This window comes from Coptis chinensis, chromosome 2, assembly GCF_015680905.1.
Source record: "Coptis chinensis isolate HL-2020 chromosome 2, ASM1568090v1, whole genome shotgun sequence".
Taxonomy (NCBI): domain Eukaryota; kingdom Viridiplantae; phylum Streptophyta; class Magnoliopsida; order Ranunculales; family Ranunculaceae; genus Coptis; species Coptis chinensis.
Genome location: NC_141457.1, coordinates 80,804,856 through 80,820,698, shown reverse-complemented (window position 1 = coordinate 80,820,698; position 15,843 = coordinate 80,804,856). Strand labels below are relative to the sequence as shown.

At 33.2% G+C, this 15,843-nt stretch overlaps 1 long non-coding RNA gene across 1 annotated transcript; it reads right to left on the bottom strand.

Moving 5' to 3' along the window:
* Positions 1 to 14,130: 14,130 nt before the first annotated feature.
* Positions 14,131 to 15,790, bottom strand: LOC147518178 (uncharacterized). The gene is made up of 3 exons (XR_015214016.1): positions 15,772 to 15,790; positions 14,607 to 14,680; positions 14,131 to 14,516 (listed from the first exon to the last, which is right to left on the bottom strand). It is a non-coding gene; the product is annotated as an uncharacterized LOC147518178 (long non-coding RNA).
* Positions 15,791 to 15,843: the final 53 nt, after the last annotated feature.

Here is a 15,843-nt window from a genome sequence, read left to right as displayed (position 1 = left end):
ATAAAAAAAAGGGTGTTGGAATTCATTTCGTGAATTGTTGTTCTCCTTCTTTCCCTCCTTTTTATCATCTTATTAAAAATAAACATAAAAATGAACAAAGAAAAAATAATAATAAAAAAAAATGCAAACATTGTGTTCATTATTGTTTATGTTGTTTAGTTATGTTTATTTACTATCTGAATATCATATTTTTGTATGAATAAGTGTTTATGTTTCACCTTGATATGCAATATTAAAAAAAATACAAAAAACAACCAATGGAATAATTAAGTTTTTAACCATGCAAATGGTAGAGCCAAGGACTTTCATGTTAGTCCTTATACACAGAATTTAATAAGGCTGCGGTAGGAAGCAAGCCATATTTGCATATTCAAAAAGTTAATTAGACTGTTAGTTTCCTAAATTATAGCATTTAAATATGTTAGTAGATCGAGTTTAGAATAATTTGTTTCCAATTAAATCCAATTACCTTATTAAAGCATGGTTAAAAATGAATAACCATTTTTTACAAGTGTCAACTTACTATTTGTCCCACAAGTCTACATAAAAAATGTTGCCCATATATAAAATTTATTGTTCTCCCCACAATATAGATCTAGAAAAAAAAGAATCAGTACATTTGATAGATATCGACAGAAACCAAATAGATAGGTAGATAGACAAAGATCAAATAGATACTAGTAGGAAACAGGCGACAACCATAGTAAAATAGGATTTTTTTTTTTTTTTTTTTTTTTTCAATAATCAGTAAAATAGGACTAGTACTACTAAATAAGACATCATACCTGCCGCTGAAACTGGAGCATATGATTGTGTATTTGTGCTGCTGCCACCCAAGCATCTAACAATGTGGTCTCAAGACGATCAAAATAAAAGTAACTCTGACAATTTACAAGACACAATTTTAGATACCAATGATGAGAGATAGATTACCTCTTCTTGGGTACCACTTCATTGAAGGCCATCAATCAACAAGCGAGTCTTGACTCTCCCCCAATCATATTCTTGACGCATTGTTAATTTGTTTAAAGCAATAACTTCATGTATCCCATTGGAAGGCCATATTCCTTACCCTATTCCTTCAAATCCTTGTCCAAGGCCCAAAATTTCGATATCGGTTAATATATCGGTGTACCCAAAAATCGAGATATATCGGATATCTCGGTTTTTTTGGTGACCAGTCTAAAGTTTCTAAAATATCGAATATCTCACCGATATATCTTAGAAAATTCCGATATATCCGAATATCTCACCGAATATCTCATCTAAAATATTTCGGAAATTTCAATATTAAGTTATTAACAATTGGTCAAAAAGTCAACTGATATATATATCGATTATCTCGGAAATATCGATTATATCGGCGATATAAACTTTCATATCGGAAATTCCGATATATCTCGGAAAAAAAGAGGTTCAATATTCGGTGGATATATGTCGAAAATATCGATATCGGTGTACCAATTTACCGAGATATATCGGCGAGATATCGGATATCTCAGCGATATTTTGGGCCATGGTCCTAAGCATAGTACAAAATATCTCGATATATCGCGATATTTGGGGATATCTATCCATATTTCAAAAAAAGATATTTAAATATCACAATATGTTTAGAGATATATACGACTGCAAATATCAATTATATTTCGATAATATTTGCGATATTTGTGATATTTTGCAATATTTGGCGATATTTTGTATATATAACAATTTTATTTAATATTTACTATTATATTTCAAATAAATATAAATAATGTATCATGATATATCAAGAAATATCCACAATATCTATGATATTTGTCGATATTTTGAATATATCCACGATATTTGCATGTGAAATAATGTCAAATATCCCCAAAGAGGGGGATATATCCACGATACATATCCAGAAATCGAATATCGATAAATACCCATATCCTGATATTTTGTACTATGGTCCTAAGAGCTTCAGATCATCCTTGCTAATATCTCTATCCTTAAATATGTGAATCATATGATTCCATCGATTTTAGGATATACTTCATATTTTTCCTATTTTTAATATGAAAAAATTATACTTCCTATGTTTTAATGTTTGATGATCCCATAATTGTTATTATGAACAAAAAGTTTGTGCTATGTACTGTAGTTTGTTGCCTTCTTGTCAATGGAAAAACTGAGAAAACGTAGAGCAATTAACATAGTAGACATCTAGTAGGAATGTAGGATTAAAACCATGTCGTCGCCTACTTCATTAATTCCTTTTGTTTAGGATCTTTAATGATAATATGAAACAAACTTTTCAAGTGAAAGTTGAAACTTAAAATTCTAACTTTTTTTTTTCTAGATAAACAATTAAAATACTAACCATTTTGTTCCCCAATTTTTTTGAAAGTCCTAAAATTAAGACAAAAAAATAAATATAGTATTTTTTTTTTTACATTTTTTCCTTTTGACTTTGTGCACCTTTACAAAGCTAAAAACCTCAAATTTTAAAAAGGGAAAGTAAGGATGACAAAATTCGAAAAATTAATTGATTTTGATTGTAACTTTGATGAGTTCAGTAGAAGATTAAAATTAATACGCAATGATTTCAAAAAAGTCTTGCGAAAAAGTCTATCATCTATTAGAGAGGTTCACAGAATTCTAATTACAAAAGCAATATAAAAATGTTAGGAGGGGCTATAATTATATAACTAGTTTTCAAATCCGTCCTACGAACGGGTGCCGTTATATTAAATTATTCTAAAAAATATTAGTAACTATGCATATCTATGAGATATGAAAATTATTTTAATCATTGAGTGTTAGTTCAATGCATTTCCAACTAGTTTTCGATTTCCTGTTAATTATTCTTTGCGGTTAGTTCGATGCATTTGGATCCACTTCCTGATTTATCATTAATTATTTTTTGAGGTTAGTTTAATGCAGTTGTATCCATAGTCCGATTTCCCATTAATTACTTTTTAATATTAGTTTAATGTTTGCATTTGCATCAAATTTTCGGTTTTCTGTTAAATATTATTTTACTTTAACTATAACGTCTTCATTGTTAAAGAATATGTCTTTTGGTACATGCAGTGTTACACTGCTGATGAATCGTCTGTTCTCTATTTTTGTGTTGTACACTGGATCTTGTTGAACATCAAGAACTGCTTCTAGAATTTATTTTAGCAACTTAGTTTTACGTAAGTTGTAATTTTCATACTCCATGACCCTGCAATAGAATTTTTTATATAGGAAAACACAATTAAATATATAAAACTCATAAATATAGATATTTCGATTAAATTGAATTTTTTGCTATATAGTACACAATATTGAGAAAGATAAGAAGAATTGTTTACCTTAACCGTTTGTTTATTATTGTGTATGCTCTGGTTTCAATATGAATGAGTTTTATTTTTCTACATATATATAGGTCTATTTATGTAAATTGATTAGGCGTTCCTATGTGATTAGAAGTTTAGTTTGTGTATTATTCTAACTTCATCTATATCTATAATTTTTCTATTTGGGCTAAGATCGCAAATATCGGTTTAAAGTCCGTAACTTTAACTTGGGCTTCAAGCCCATTATATTACTTTAGAGTTTTGACACATTGACTAAAATGAGTCAACTTCATTTCCTCCGAGTTATTACGCGCCAAATCGGAAATGAATTTGAAATGAACAATAAACCCCAATAAAGTCATTGAAGTTGAAACCCCAATAAACCGCAATAGTTTGGATTCGGCTTTGGTTGTTGTTTGGTGTTTGTGTTTGTCTTGCACCCACGTTGGATTATTGGTTTGTTGGGAATCTCGATGAAAGTTGTTGAAGAATATTCTCTTGGGAAGAAAGAATGCTCTGTTAAATATAGAGTGATTGGTTAGTACTCTTTTAGCATGATATATTGAGATTTCGCCCAAAAGCATTGTAAATGATGTAGCGAATTCATAAGTTGCTTCTATAAGGGGCAGTCTTATGTTTTATCTAAGTAACTTTCTGTAATGCATAACAAATTTAGTATTGGTGTTGTTAATTTTCATATATTATATGGAAACTTGGTTTAAATTCTCTTATCTATTGTTTATGTTATTATTATATTGTTTTTGCTTATTAGTTTTGGTCATTTGTGAGGGAAGGAGGTGACAAATGATCTTTATTAGTTATAAGATTGAGTGAGCTAAAGTCTTTGCTTCCATTCCAAAACTACGAAGATTGATTGGGACCTCTTTGGCTTGGATCAACTTTGGAGTGATTTTTGTATAAGGAAAGATGTCTTGGCTACTCAAAGCCTATTTCTTAACAAAGTCGATTGTGATTTCGTTGCACAATCTTTTTCTTTCTCCTATTAAGTGCCTAATAGATTAAAGATTAATTGCCAATAGCAAGTTGGAAGTAATATTTAGGGCATTGCAGGGGTGCCCAGTGATGGTCGATGCCTCTTCAGAGCAGTGTCTTATGGGGCTTGCATGAAATGTGGGGAAGAAGCTCCTGATGGAAACCGTCAGATAGAACTCACTGATGACTTAAGAGCTCATTTTACAGGAAAAAGGTATTCACATCTGGGATGGCAATGCATCTAAAGACTATCTTCACAGGCAACTTTCTTTATTATAGCACTATAGCAGTGCTCCCGTGTAACTCAATAGTTCTAATCTCTTCAGCATTGGTTTGACAGATAGGGAAGATGGTGATTTAGGCCCCATTTATGGTTTCCAATGGAGACACTTTAGTGCCAGGTGAGCAACCCGAGTCTTTTGTATGTTTTCACTTTCCTATTTGCATGGATCCTCATAAGGAGTTGCTTTTTACAGGTATACTAATATGAATGCTGATTACACTGGCCAAGGATTTGATCAGTTGTTGGACGTGATTGAGAAGGTAAAGAATAAGCTTGACGACCGGCGGATTATTTTCTCAGCTTGGAATCCGGCTGATCTCAAATTGATGGCCCTTCCACCTTGCCACATGTTTGCATAGGTAATCCCTACTGGACTTGGTCATTTTTTCTAGTCTATTACATTGATGTAAATTTTTACTTAATGTTTCCTTTATTCTCTCGTCTTTTGGCAGTTTTATGAGGCCAATGGAGAGTTATCATGTCAAATATATCAGAGATCTGTAGACCTGGGTCTTGGTGTGCCTTTCAACATTGCATCTTATGCTCTTCTCACATGCATGATTGCTCATGTTTGTGGTATGTGTTGTTCATATTTAAAACCTGAATTTATTTTGTCTGCAATTTTAAGCTTATTGCATGTTCCTGATCGATGCGATAACTAAGGATCTATCACAGTATCAATAGTATCAAGAATTATTTATGGGAGTCCCCGAATAATCAACTTTAGAATACATTATAAATATTATATTGGTTTTTACTTAATTTTTTTATGTGGGTGGTTCTTTGTCTTTTCCAGTTCGGTTGTGTAATTGTTATCCACATGTTATATGTAGAGCTATGAGATATGCATATTATATTTGCTTTTACTTAATTTTTTATGTGGACGGTTCTTTATAGGGATGTCCATTCTGCCTGAAACCCGAAACCCGCCCAAAACCCGAAAAAAAAACCCGCACCGAACCCTGCCCGAGCCCGACAAAACCCGAACCCGAACCCAGACCGAAATACATAGGGTCGGGTTTGGTCACACTATCTAAACCCGGACCGACCCAAACCCGACCCGATAATTTGGCCCTAAACCCGTTAAAAGGGTTAAAAAGCCCGAAACCATATCCAGACCGAACCCGAACCCAAAACCCAGTTATATAGGGTAAAAATGCCCGACCAAAACCCGAACCCGAACCAGACCATAATTCCCAACAACTATATTTTCATTTATTATCTATTTATCTTCAACAAACTTTTAGTCTTTTGCTCATTACTATTTACTTTTGGTCTTCAAAACAAATTACATTTGACCGTACCCTTACTACTCTTCTCTCTATTCCCTCCAACAACTCCCCAAGAACAAGACAACCCAATCACACGTTCATGATGAAGAGATTGGTGGGTTTGATGGTGCTGCTAAGTTTGCATTCACTCAGAAAATTTGCAGCACCTTCTCAAATATCTCTTTCTAAATGTGGTCACCAAGGCTGAGCAAATCAACAGGTCGGATTCACACCACCACAAGAAACTGAAACTCCCAAAAAGCCATCAATCTTATTGTCAAATCAACAGGTCAGATTCACACCACCACAAGAAGTCGAAACTCCCAAAAAAACCATCAATCTTATTGAGTTATTGTCTTGGAATTGCTTGCTTTGCTTGGTCTACTTTTCTCTTCTTTTGCTTTTCAAAAAATGCAATCCTGTGTGTTTTGAATCTTTGATGACTGTTGGGTGGCTTTACGATGTTAAAGTTAAACAGATCAAATCCAATAAAAGAAGATGGCTTTTGATTAATTAGATGAAAAAGAGGTTTTTTCTTGAGATCTTGAGATCTAATAACTGAAAATGACGTTCCTGATGAAGAGATTTAATATTCTTTTATTTCATATATTTCGGGTTTTACCATACCCGAAACCCGAACCCGAACCCGACGGATACCCGAAATATAGGGTTAGAGTAGGGTTTGGTCACATGTATCTAACAAATACCCGAACCCGAACCCGACCATAAAAAGAATAGATTTGGGCCGGGTAACCCGATACCCGTTCAAAACCCAAAAAATCGGGTTCGGGCCGGGTAGGGTACCCGTTTGGACATCCCTAGTTCTTTATCTTCTCAAGTTCGGTTATGTAACTGTTATCCACATGTTATATATAGAGCTATGAGATATGAATATTATATTGGCTTTCACTAAATTTTTTATGTGATTCCTATGAATATCATTAATTAGTATATCTCTCACATTGAAGAAAGAGATGTTGAAGTAACCTTAAGTTGAAATAGCTGTTACGTAATATTACTTCAATCTAGTTATTAGAGAATGATACTGGGCTACACTATGAATAAATTATGATTGAGCATTTAGTAATGGTTTCTTGCTGTTTAGCAAAAAAGTGTTAATCTTTTCAAGTTTACATCAATTATCAGCTATATTTTGTGGGTTTATGTAAATCAATTGGGAAATAAGTGATTATGGACAGAATAGAGGTGCAAATTGAAGGTGGTCGAAAACTGTAGGATTTGAAGAGAAAGGTTATTCTGGGTTGCATTATCCCACAACTCTTTCGTTGTACATAGAACTTGTTGATTGGACATGATGTTATTTTTCAGTTTTTTAATGTAAATGGTATAAATTTATAAAATTTTGTAATGGCAGAAAGTAAGAGCAACGAACAACAGCTGCACAAAAGAAATGTTATCACTGCATCTCTGTTGCTATTTCTGATTATGTATTAATCTTATGGGATAACACGTTGTAAAAGAGACAATAACTGATTTTTATATTTCACTTTTCAAGTGAATTGAAGTTTTCATTTCCTCTTTCTATACATGTTTCATTGTTCTTTTCTAGGATAAAATAATAGAATATGCTTTAAGGAAACCAACATGAATATTTTGTGTCATGGCATTTACCTTATCACCATACTAAAATCACTGGCCTCACTGTGCTGATGAACTTGGCTTGAGGTTTTATAAGGAATGGTGAATTTATAAGGAAGGGCGAGAATAATCTGATGCATTCTAGGAAAGTGTTACCTCCTTGTGCATTCTAAAAACAGTTTTTGGTGGTTCGATATATTTTACGTCTATCTCTATATTTGCTTATGGAGCAAAGAAGTACGCATATATTACTCGGTGTCATTTGCCAACAGGGCATAAGTTTGCACTTGGGAGCAGCATTACTATTTTTCTTTCTATATTGGTACTCGAGTACAATCTTGCAAGCATTGGGAATAAGAGCAGATATAGCTGATCAAACCCAGATATTTGCATGCGGCATGATCTCTTAACTCTATGCTTATGCTCTGAATTTGGCAATGCAGAGGTTTCTTCAAGCACAGAACATTGTGTATGAGCTACTGGGATCTTTTTCTTGCATTTGCTTCTCACTTGTGTATGAGCTTTCAAATGGGGGTTTAAATGTTTTATGTTATATTGATTTGGTATCTGCTTACTTTCAATTTCGTTATGTTACACGAAACAGAAAAATGAGTTGTAACAACGCACAAAGAAAACATTGTGCGTTATGCTTTCCAGCTTTTGGCACTCTTCACAATTGGTCTGTACACACTTTCTTAGAATTAATATTTTAAACCTAGCACTTTTGATTATGTTAGAATTAATATTTTAAACCTAGCACTTTTGATTATGTCATACTGGCAAGTGGCAGCTGAATGTGTTAAATATATTGAAAATTAGAAGAATCATTTTATTACCAAAAAGGGAGATATAGCGGGTTGTTTTAGGGAAGTGAAAACCAAAGTTGAGTGTATGACGACTTTATAAAAAATTGGCATTCATTTGTACTCTAGTGGGGTTTCCTTGTAGTTCAATTGAAAATATTTATATATAAATATTCCAACAGTGCAATGTGGTAGTCCTTTGCCTAGTAGGCTTGTTACCATTAATTTATGTATGTAGGACTTCTATTATGTGTGAGATTCCTAGCGGTTTGTATACCTGCAGTTTTTTCCATTCCATATTTTCACATATTTTTCTTAGGTGTTTAGAGCATCTTCCATATTAAGCCAAGTATCGTATTATGCACACATTTTCGAAAGCATTCCAGTCTAAGTTACTTCTAGCCACAACATTGGCCAAGTAACGTATTAACATTTTTTAAAGCATTCTAGTCCAAGTTACTTCATTTTTTAAAGCATTCCAGTCCAAGTTACTTCTAGCCACCACATTGTCGCACAATAATTTCATATGCATTTTTGATGCATTGTGAATGTGGGTCTAGCTTGTTGCTAATTTCCACATAGGAGAGTGGCCTCTGGCCATGTTGTTTCTTTTATGTGTTTTTTTCACAAAGGTATGGTATGTTTTTGAATTGTAATATGTGTGAGGAGCAGTTTTTTTTTTGTTGAAAATGTAATATGACTTTAGAAACTTTTGTTGCAAGTCTTTACGATTACATGTTTTCTTTTGTCAGTTGAACAAAGAATTGTCTATATGTTTCCAGATTAACCAGTACTGCATTACCATATTCAAGTACATTAGCTATAGCTAGCTAGTTCAATATATCATATTTGATTGTAAGGTAATGAGCTTGGGTGTTGACGCAGCCCCACCTAGCAGTTATGTTGAAGTGTTTCGTTTTCAGCCTGATAATTGTAGTAGTTGTTGATTCCCAATTGCATACCTCATCAGTTGAACTCGATGACAACACATATGATGTTGATCCTATTGAAGAGTTAATTTTATTTAAGAACACAGCAAGACCGGAGAAACACAGTTCTATAGAGAATATAGAGTAACTAGAACGATTTACTATATATTAGGCAATTCCATACATTCTTCTTTCAAAAGTTCAGGCAATATTAATAATTGAAATTAATGCATATATAAAATTTAAAATAAGCGTTCAACAGGAAAAAAAAATACTATTTGATCAACATAATAAAATTTTGATATTCGAGTACTAATTCTCATTGTTTTCTTTTCTTTATTATGAAACCGTTCTTTTCCTCTTTGTTGCTTTTGTCCTTGTTTTGGTTTTTCTCCCTGTCATTTATTTCTTTAATTTTTTCTTCGAGACAATATATCTTATCTTTGTTGTGTTTATCATCAACCAAACAATCTAGCATAATATTTCTGAGGACGTCGAGTTGATTTTGTTTCTCTTCAATTTCTTTTCTTTTCTTCATAAGTTCTTTGAAATTGAAGTCTTCAATTTCTATATCACGTTCATCCTTTATAAATTGTATTGCGTGAAAAGTTGCTGAATCCTCTGGTCTTGCAACAGAATATGTAGTACTTCCATCAATTTCTTTAACTACGACGCCTTTATTGTTAAAGAATAAGTCTTTTGGTACCTTTAATATTACAGTGCTTTTGAATCGTCCGTTCTCTATTTCTGTGTTGTAGACCGGATCTTGTTGAACGTTAAGTCCTGCTTCTAGAATTTCCTTTAGCAATTTTTTTTTTACACAAACTGTAATTTTCATACACCATTATCTGCAATATACATAATAAAATCTATAAATTCTTTATCCAATACTCTTTAATATAACAAAAAAAAAAAAAAAAACTTAATCAATATGAAATGAATTTAGAAAAGTTGTAAATAATGGAGAAGAGGAAGAAAGTAGGCTACTTGGTTTTTCGATATGTGTAGTGCAATTGTTGTTTTTTGTACATATATAGGAGATAATGCATAATTTCCTAGGAGGCTAAATTACTACGTGATTGGATTTTGGTAGGATTCTAATTTAGTTTTGTATATATCTTAAATTAGTTTTTTTTTTTTCAAACTTCTACGTGTAGGAGATAAGGCATGATTTCGTAGGAGGCTCAATTACTACGTGATTGGATTTTCATAGGATTCTAATTTAGTTTTGTATGTATATATTAAAATAGATTTTTTTTTCAAACTTCTACGTGTAATTGGGCCTAGGCCCAAAGATATATTTTAAGCAGGAATTTCTATCGCAACTTATATTCAAATTAAGTTACAGAGCACACCCCAAATGAAATGATCGGAGACTTTCACTTAAGCAAGGAGATTGGGGGAGCTGGCAAAGGAGTTGCAAGAGTCAACCTCCAGGTTCATCTCCAAATCCACAGTTGAAGAACAATCGCTCTGTCAGCGTGCCCTCTAACATCCAAAAGCTCTGTTTCTCTATTCCCCAGGGCCAAAAGGTACCACTCTCTCTATCATCCCATCTCTCATTTTGCATGCCTGGCTGACAAATAATAATTCTTTTTCTTTTATAATTCTCCCAAAGCTGGACGAACAACTATTCAGAGCCAAATGCATTTTAAACGGTGGGGATGTTGCTTGCCTTCACTTAATCTTTTACTAATTTAAATTCATGTTAGGAGGGTGGAGTGTTGAGTTGATCGCAATTTTTATAGCCAATTTGGCCGTAATATCAGATGGTTCCATTTTTTTTGGCTTTATTTAAGGATTGGTAATTTGAATTTGAAACCCAGATCGAATTACCGATTAATATATAGGAATTCAAATCACTCGATATCACTATGTTGAAATTCCCATACTGCAATAATCAATTTTCCTCAATTCCTCAAAAACAGTACGTCAAATAATAACTTATAGTGCTTGTTAGAGGATATATAAACAAAAGAATTGGCATAATCGATAAACATTGTCAAATAATAACTTATAATGCTTGTTAGAGGATATATAAACAAAAGAATTGGCATAATCGATAAACATTAAACTATCGGCTAATTGATCTGATGGATCTAATTTGTAGAAATTGGCAAACCGATCAAGTTCATTATTCTAAAGACAAGATTGATTAGCTATGTCAATTTTTGGTTAATTATTCTTTGGGGATAGTTTGATCAATTTATATTTAGTTTATGATTTTCCGCTAAATATTTTTTCAAATTAGTTCGTTGCATTTGCATCAAGTTTTCGATTTCCCGTCAATTATATTCTTTGAGGTTAGAATAAATCTTCAATCATAAAGAACAATTTCTTTAGAATAAATATTCAATAACAACCATCTAACGATGAACAATGAAGGCTTAGTTGCCTTTATATAATAACCAATGTTTCTAATTCTATTTAGAAACTAAAATAGAAACCTTACTAATTAACCTAAATTTAGAACAAATACGAAACTCTACTAATTCAATATATAAGACTACTAATAATATAATTAGAAGTTTCTATGCCTATCCATCATACTCCCCGGCTTGAAAAAAACTCGTCCTCGAGTTTGGTTGCATGTAGACTTGCGAATATTCAACAAAACTCTTGTACTTTATCATCATAGTTTCATGCAGTTGCGTCTAGTTTCCAATTTCCCGTTAATTATGCTTTGAGGTTAGTTCAATGCACTTATTGCATCAAGTTTCCGATTTCCCGTTAATTAATTATTCTTTGAGGTTAATTCGATGCATTTGCATCCAGTTTCCGATTTCCTGTTAATTATTTTTTGAGGTTAGTACGATGCATTTACACCCAGTTTCTGATTTCCCGTTAATTATTCTTTGAGGTTACTTCCATGCAGTTGCATTTAGTTTTCGATTTCCCATTAATTATTCTTTGAGATTAGATCAATGAATGCATTTGTATCCAGTTTCAAACTTCTCATTAATTATTCTTTGAGGTTAGTTTAATGCATTTGTATCAAGTTTCCGATTTTCTATTCATTATTCTTTGAGGTTAGTTCAATGCATTTGCATTTACATCCCGTTTCCGATTTCCTGTTAATTATTATTTGAGATTAGTTAAATGCATTTGCCTCCAATTACTAATTTTCCGTTAATTATTCTTTGAGGTTAGGTCGATGCATTTGCATCAAGTTTTCGATTCTTTGATGTTAGTTCAACACATTTGCATCCAATTTCTGATTTTTCATTAATTATTCTATGGGGCTACTTCAATGTAGTTGTATCCGATTTTCGATTTTCCGTTATTATTTATTTATTTATTTTTAAGGTTAGTTCAATGCATTTGCCTCCAGTTTCTAATTTTCCAAATAATAATTCTTTGAGGTTAGTTCGATGCATTTGTATTTAGTTTTTTTATTTCTCGTTAATTATTCTCTGAGGTTAAGTTTTCGATTTCCTGTTAATCATTTTTTGAAGTTAATTCGATGCATTTGCATCTAGTTTTCGATTTCTTGTTAATTATTCTTTGAGATTACTTCCATGCAGTTGCGTCCAGTTTTTAATTTTATGTTAATTATTTTTTTAGGTTAGTTCAAAGCATTTGCATTCAGTTTCCGATTTCCCATTAAATATTTTTTTAGGTTAGTTTAATGCATTAGCATCTAGTTTCCGATTTCCAGTTAATTATTTTTTGAGATTGGTTCAATCCATTTGCGTCCAAATTCTGATTTCCTATTAACAATTATGCCAATGAAGTCTTAAGAAGTACCTGCACATCTGCAATCTTTGGAATCATAATGCCAAAAACAGAGAAGGGAATTGGTTGTGCTAAGAAGTCTCCATAGGTGGGATTTGCAACAAAAGTAAAACCCATGAATCCTAGAGCCTTGGCCATGTCAATAATGGCAGTTACAGTAGAGGTCTAGTTGTAAAACCCAGCCGAGAATGTGCAGATAACGATGCTTCCATCCACCACTACAGGGTTTAATGCCTCTGGGTGTTGGCATGAACAGAGCATTTGGGATCCGGTCTTCCAGAAAATTATTCCTAAGATTAAAAACTTGAAGGCTAGACATTTAGTAGAGGAACTCTGGCAATTCGCCGGTTATATTGTTGTTATGGAGATCGAGGTGCTCGAGTTCGCTTAAGCTGCTAAGATTCTGAGGTAAGGGACCTGGAAACTCATTTTGACCTAATTCAAGTATCTTTGTTCCTAATAGAAAGTTTACTGGAACCTCACTAGACAATTTGTTGGAAGAGACGTCTACATAAGCAAGTAAAGCATCTGGACCAAAGCTTGGGAATGTGTTACCAGAAAATTGGTTTTGTGACAAGTCTAACAATAGTAGTCGATAAATTTTTGAGATCGTCTTAGGGATGGGACCTGAAAAGTTGTTGCTGGCCAACATAAGTATCATGACGGAAGTTATATCTCCCATGTTTCTAGACAATTTGCCAGAGAAATAATTTCTTGACAAAGCAAGTACTGACAAATTTAGAGACTGAAACAGACACTACACCAGAATTTGCGATTTGCGACGGTCAAAGTCCGTCGTTGTTTCTGATTTGCGACGGGTTCTAGTGTCCCAGGTCCCGTCGTTAATCGCCCTGTCGTTAATATTTGCGACGGCTAAGACCATTGTAAGTTGAATTAGAAGACGACTAACATATCCGTCGCAAGGTCGTCGCAAGAAGAAAAACGGACAAAACCGTTGTTTTTAAGAAAAAGTATTTAAAAAAAAATGTGCAGGCCAAATGACCTGCAACTGCTACAGTAGCTGATTCAAAGGAGATCCCACCCTTATTTCACAATAGTTCACGTACAAACTAGGCAATTGGTCGCATACCAAATTTTAAAAACATATTGTAACTCCATTGTATAAATAGCATTACTTGCTAAGTGGTTCATTCAATCAACAATTTAAATAAACAAATAAAAAAAAATCAAAAAATTGTTAACTAAACTTTATAACAAACTATAGTCTTTTAGCTTTCCATTACTTGCACTATATTCTCAATAAGCCCTTGTGTAGCATATTCTAGAAGAAGAGATACAACTCAAAATATATAATTATACCATGGAGACGAGGCCCAACAAAAATCATATGCAGTCATGGCCTCCATCCCCGTCATAATCATCATCACCACTAACCTCTTCTTCATATAACAAGTCTTCATTTCCGAATTCGTATCCGAGATTATCATATGGTTTATCTTGGAGTTCATCAGATTGATCATCAGAACTTCCAATCTCAAATTCTTCACAGAATGTTTTGCTCTTGCCTCCATCATCTTCATCTTCAGAAGTTTCCTCATCAGGATATTCATTCAGTGGATTATCTTTAGCTGAATTCCATAACAGATCAAAAGTATAAAGTATTAGTACAGGATCTTGAATTTTTACATGAGATAATAAACATAGTTGATTATTAATACCATTTGAATCGTCACTTTCATAATCAAATTGCATTGGTCCATCATAGAAATCATCATCCTCATTTACTTGCACTCTGGATCAGAATAACCGGAATTAACAACAATCCATAACCAATTAGAGAAATGGAAGAAAGCAATATTAAGCTCTTACAGCGGAAATGTGTTTAAAGAATTTTCATTGGTGGTGTTCAAAAGCATTCAATGAAGATATCATAAACCCCTGATAACTCCTATCTGTTCCACTATGACATGATAAGTAACTTAATCCTAGTTGACAGTTAATCTGATGGAAGAACATTGCCATTACATATATAAACTATATTAGAAGTAGTCCAGTATCACTGACTAAGAAAATGCAGAAAAAAAATGTGTATAAAGATAAGACACACTCCTACAATAATTCAAATGATAAAGTGAGGACCTTGATTAGACAAGTAAGACTGCATATCAGACTGAATCTCTTCTGGTGGGATTTTTTTTTCTTCACCATCAACACGAACAACATCATAAAGATGGCAAATTTCACGTAAACACTCGTACAAATAGTCCAATATACACACCATGATACTTGCACTCAGGCATATACCTGCCACTAATGCACCCATAAACTTTGTGCATCCCAAAAGATTAAAACTACTTGTAAACAACATGTATAACATATTGGTCATCAAAAAATGTGTTTGATGGCCAATAATATGAACATTGTGATTGTAAGGATCATAAAGGAAAATGAGTAGCTTAATGCAATAACAATCCCAGCTCATGGGTTAAGGGGAAAAGTAAAGCAAAGAGAACCCGTGACCCTCTAAGATTAACTTCGCCAAAATCTCATGTCTGTGAACAGTGTCTAGGAACCCTTTACTCCAAAAGCCCAAGCTGATGGAGGCATAATAACATATGCCAAACATGAAATTGATCTTACAAAAGGAAAATTTGTGAAGTACACACCAGAATACCCCAGGGGTAACACAGACTACACAACACCCTTTTAAAGCTCGCGCTGAACTAGAGAGTGGAGACTCTTATCAGCAACCCTTGGGATATATTACTACAATAACAAGTTCCATCTAACAAGGATGTCCAAGGACAATGTTTCCTAATGAAAGATTTTAATATAAAATTATACTTACACCCTTAAAATAAAATTTTACAATAATGTACATACCTCGTGCTTTTGTCTGGATTTCGACGAGCCCGATCTTGTTTAGAGGAATCAAGGCAGAATATATACAAGTGC